We start from the raw sequence: 6,000 nt of genomic DNA on the forward strand, positions 1-6,000 counted from the left end.
TTCCATAACACCTCAGCAGTGCCATAGGCTGAGTGCCTCCATGCCACACCGCATTGATGCAGTAATTCATTCAAAAGGAGCCCCGACCAAGTATTGAGTGCATAAATGAACATACTTTTCAGAAGGTCGACATTTCTGTATTATAAATCCTTTTTTTTTTATTGGTCTTATGTAAAATTCTAATATTTTGAGATACTGGATTTTTGATTTTCATGAGCTGTAAGCCGTAATCATCAAGATTAGAAACAAAAAAAGGCTTGACATATTTCACTTTATGTGTAATGAATCTTGAATATATGAAAGTTTCACTTTTTGAATTAAATTACGGAAAACAATGAACTTTTCCACAATATTCTAATTTTTGAGATGTATCCGTAGTTGGTTTAGAAGCTTACATGAGCTTAGTCAAAGTATCAAGAGAGAGTCTCAAAAGCTACAATAACAGGGACTATCAGTGACTCGCTGTATAGATATGAATTTGGTAAGACAGGATCTGCAGGAGTAGCTGGAGTTGAAGAACTCATTTTGTTTATGACCTCATCAAATCTATTGAAGAAAAAGTCTAGAAATTCATGGGCCATGACTGGTGAGTAGCTAATCGATGGCTACTTTTTAGTAAATTTAGCTAGTGTCAAAGAGAAATCTGGGATTATGTTTATTAATATTGATTAAGCAAGAGAGTTGCACTGCTTTTGCTGCAGATAAAGCACGCTTGTATTTCAATAAAAACTCATGCCAAGCTAGGTAAAAAAAACTTCCAATTTTGATTTTTGCCATTGACGTTGCAGTTTCCTGCAGGCCCGCTTAAGAGTGTGTGTCTCATTGTTAAACCAGGGTGTAGGCCTCTTTAGTCAAATAGCTCTGGTAGCGAGAGGTGCAATTTCCCCTCAGGAATTAATAAAGTATTCTGATTCTGAATTGAATCCAGGAGACCAGAGAGGGCCACATTTAAGTCACTAGTGAAATTTTCAAGTTTGTCTCTATGGTGAAAGGAGCCAAGACTTTAGGCAGCTGCTGGCTAAATGCAGCTCCAGCGCACAGACCAATGTGGCGAGTGGCAATTACATCTGTGCCGACATTAACAGGATAGGCGAATGATGCTTCAAATTTAATGAGAGAATGATCTGACATAGCAGGTGTGATTGGCAAGACAGTCAGATTAGAAACAGCTATCCCTTTAGGTAAAACCAAGTGTGTGTGTGTGAGTGAGTGAGTGAGAGAGAGAGAGAGAGAGAGAGAGGTGGGGGTGTATGTACATATGCTCATGGGGAAGGTATAACTAGTATGAATATTTAAGTTATCAATGAGAATATTTCAGAATTAAAAATATTTGCATTGCTACAAGAACTCAAAACAAGGGGCTTCATATATTATTTTATTCTTATTGTAAATTTAACCAAGGACACAAGGGTTAATTTGACAGCAATGTAAGTTTTAAAGGAATTTTAGGACTCTTGATTCTTTTTTGGTTTTGGAGAAAAACTGACCCATATGAGGAATAAGGATTGGGTCTGAGCGATGTAAATGGCTTATTTTTCATCTTTAAGTTACAGCCATCAAGAATTAATCTGTTTAGCTATGAGTGAATATCCTCTGAGCAGTCCTTCTGGAACAGTTTTCTGCAGATATTATTTTGTAGATTGTGACGATATTAACCAGAGCACTCTGCATTCAAACATTTAAACCAGTGAACACATAGTACACTTCCAGGCCCTCTCATGTTCATACAGTTCCTGGTATGCCTGTTTCTTTCTGGCTTCTGGTTTTGCTCCCTGGATTTCATCACATACAGTATTGTAAGGAGAGGAGACAAATCCTGGGATGTAAATGGGTATTAGGTACTGCTCATCGTCTCAGCAGGTCAACCTCTCCTACCTCTTTCTGCCTCCCCCCTAACCCTCTACCCCACCCCTGCCAGCTGCAGCCTCTCAAATGTTTAACCTGATTGGGGAATAATTTACAAAAAAAATGAATATAAGAGTCATGTAATATTCAGCATCTATTTCCAATTTACATTTCAGTCCAATGAAAAAGAAACAGTCAGAATAAGTTTTTGTTTTTTTCACTAATTTTTATGGGTGAAAAACTTAAGCACAATAAATAAACAATAAACACAATATCAGGTTTATAGGTCACCATTATTCACATTTTATTTTCCCCACCCAACCCCTGCACAAAAACAACAACACATAATATAAAAACAGAAAAGAGTGAGTGAGAAGTAGATGGCCAGGGGAAAAAAAGTGGAAAAGAAAAATAAATAAATAAACAAACAAATGAATAAATAAATACAAACAAATTATAGTTAAGTAAATTTTCAAAATAACCACTGCTTCATCATGTTTATATTTGGCTATGGGATTAAGGAGTACATTGATCAGGGGTCCACTACAGGTCGATAATGTCATGTAGAAACTTAGGCAATCAGTCAGAAGGATGAACAGATTAGCCATTAAAATAAGAGAAAAAGGGTTGCTACTTTTTTATAAAGTGGTTGCTTTATCTTCTCTAGATGCAAAAAAAGACATATCTTTCAGCAATCATGTCAACCACGTTGGAATTGCAAGGGAGGGGCTCCGTTGGCACCCTGGAAAAAAATGGCCAGTAACAGGCAAGGCTGTAGATTGTTATTCAACAACACCGAGAATACATCAAAAATCAAAGATTAATATTTTCCAAGCTTTGAGCAAGACCAGAACATATGAAAGGGGTAGATTGCTCCAACATTGAAAGCCTGACTTCATGTTGACTACTAGTGGGGCAAAGTTGGCCTCAAAAAGGGAGGGTACTGTGCAGGTAATCTTGACAAGACTGTTTGATGTTTTTGAGCGAAAGTATTAATTGGTACTTCTATCCAGGAGCACAAAAACTATTTTAGTAGCCAAACTCACAGTGCCCTGGTAGGACAGGCTAGCAAGCTCTCACCAACAGAAGAAAGACAAGTACCAGGATTTGACCAATGAAGCTCTCATCAAAGGATGATACGCAACCTTATTTCCCATCAAAGTCAGCAGTCGTGGTTTCCCAGCAACATCAGTGCGCTATTTCCTACAGAAGATGGGTTTGGAACCCAGAAAACTGAGGCAACCCATTGGGGAGATAGCCATGGCAGCTGAGACCAGCTCAAGATGGTTGTCGTGGATAAGAGCCCACAGTTGGAACCCTTCTGCAGGTGAAGGCTAATTTGGTCTTTGCTGTCCCACTCAGACAAGGCAAATAGGCTAAGGAGTAAAATGCTTGTGACCTGCTGAAGATGCAGAAGGGTTCCTCACAATGCTAATGCTCTGACCACCCTGCCACCAAGGAATACCATCAAGAGGAGTAACTTGCAACATCTTAAGTAGTTCCTGCAGTTTCCGCTTATAGCAAAGCATATCTGATGTTTATTTCAATTGAGAAACATTCACTTTTCTGAAAATGTAGTTTGTAACCTAAAAATGATCCAAAGGCCCTTAGGATAGATTCAGTTGGGGGATGGACGACACTGGGTTTATTATAAAGAGCAAAATACTATCTGTATAAAGGGATAACCTATGCTCAACACCAAAGTGCATGATTCCTAGAAAATGGGGTGAGGCCTTGAGCGCTATAAAGAGCAGTTTAATTGTTACTGGGAAGAGTAGCAGGGATAATGGGCATCCCTGGTTTGTCCCCCTAGAGAGTGGAAAGTATGGGAAGTGTATAGGGTTTGTAGTGACACGGATGAAGGGAGAGGGGTGGAGCTGCCTAATCCATGAAATAAATTTGCCACCAAATCCAAATTTCTGTAAAACTGTACATAAATACTCCCACTCTACACAGTCAAAGGCCTTATCTGCATCTAAGGAGAGAATAGCCTCTGGAGGGCGATAAAAGTTAGAAGAATGGATGACATCTAAGAGTCTGGATATTGGAAAATGAATGCTGACCCCTGATAAGGCCAGTCTGATCATCAGAAATAATCCGAGGATGAATTTCTTCAAGGCGTCTGGCTGTATCACCTTAGCAATAACTTTACTTTCTGTGATAAGCAATGAAATTGGACAAAATTATCTGCACGCACTTTGTGGGGTCCTTGTCCTTTTTAAGTAAGAGCGGGATGGCTGCTTGAGTGGGTTTATGGGGCAGAGATCTATTCCTCCATGACCCGATAAACATATCTAATAGAATTGGTGCAAGCTTGCCACAAAACATCTTATAAAACTTTGCTCCGTAGTCACCTGAGCCCAGCGCCTTGCCACTTTGCAGATTTAATAGCCTCTGTAGTCTCATCTATATGCAAAGACCTGTCCAAATGACTGGGCAACCCTGGGTCAATAGTAGGAAACTCTAAATCATTAAGAAAATTGTCCATACCCCTTCTGTCTGATGGAGGTTCAGATTTATAGAGGGAGGTGTAAAAGGAGGGGCATCCGAGTAGCATAGTGGTCTATTCCATTGCCTACCAACACAGGGATCGCCAGGTCGAGTCCCCGTGTTATCTCTGGCTTGGTCGGGCATCCCTAAAGACACAATTGACCATGTCTGAGGGTGGGAAGTTGTATGTGGGTATTTGTCCTGGTCGCTGCACTAGCGCCTCCTCTGGTTGGTCAGGGCACCCCCCCCCAGATCGAGAGAGAGAGGGTGGAGCGGCAACCGGGACGGCTCAAAAAGAGCGGGGTAAGTGGCTAGATACAATTGGGGAGAAAAAAGGGGAGAAAAAAAAAGGAAGTGTAAAAGGTCTCTAAGACCTTGGTTACATCTTGGGGGTTGGAAACGAGATTGTTTGACCCATTCCTAATCTGAGGTATCAGCTGAGAGGCTGTTTGGTGCTTGAGCTGACTATCAAGTTGTCGACTATTACTACTACTACTTTCTGCTGCTCCCATTAGGGGTCACCACAGTGGATCATCCATTTCCATTTCGTCTGTCTTCTGCATCTTCCTCTATCACACCAGCCATCTGCATGTCTTCCCTCACCACATCCATAAACCTCCTCTTTGGTCTTCCTCTTTTCCTCTTCCCTGGCAGCTCCATATTCAGTATCCTTCTCCCAATATACCCAGCATCTCTCCTCCACACATGCCCAAGCCATCTCAATCTTGCCTCTCTTGCTTTGTCTCCAAACCGCCCAACTTGAGCAGTCTCTCTAATATAATCATTCCTAATCTTGTCCTTCTTCATCACTCCCAATGAAAATCTTAGCATCTTCAAGTCCACCACCTCCACCTCTGCCTTCTGTCTTTTTGTCAGTGCCACTGTCTCCAAACCATATAACATAGCTGGTCTCACAACCATTTTGTAAACCTTTCCTTTAACTCTTGCTGGTACCCTTCTGTCGCAAATAACTCCTGACACTGTTCTCCACCCACTCCACCTTGCCTGTACTCTTTTCTTCCTCTTGCTTCTGCACGCCCCGTTACTTTGAACAGTTGACCCCCAAGTATTTAAACTCATCCACCTACATCACTTCTACTCCTTGCATCCTCACCATTCTACTGTCCTCCCTCTCACTCGTGCATAAGTATTCCGTCTTGCTCCTACTGACTTTCATTCCTCTTCTCTCCAGTGAATACCTCCACCTCTCCAGGCTCTCCTCGACCTACACCCTACTCTCACTACAGATCACAATGTCATCCGCTAACATCATAGTCCATGGAGACTCCTGCCTGATCTCATCTGTCAACCTGTCCATCACCACTGCAAATAAGAAAGGGCTCAGAGCCGATCCTTGATGTAATCTCACCTCCACCTTGAACCCATCTGCCATTTCAACCGCACACCTCACCATTGTCACACTTCCCTCATACATATCCTGTACCACTCCTACATACTTCTCTGCCAATCCCCACTTCCTCATACAATACCACACCTCCTCTCTCAGCACCCTGTCATATGCTTTCTCTAAATCCACAAAGACACAATGTAACTCCTTCTGGCCTTCTCTATACTTCTCCATCAACATTCTCAAAGCAAAAATCCCATCGGTGGTGCACTTTCGCAGCATGAAACCATACTGCTGCTCACTAATCGTCACCTCTC

Source organism: Lampris incognitus, chromosome 9 (assembly GCF_029633865.1).
Source record: "Lampris incognitus isolate fLamInc1 chromosome 9, fLamInc1.hap2, whole genome shotgun sequence".
Lineage (NCBI taxonomy): Eukaryota > Metazoa > Chordata > Actinopteri > Lampriformes > Lampridae > Lampris > Lampris incognitus.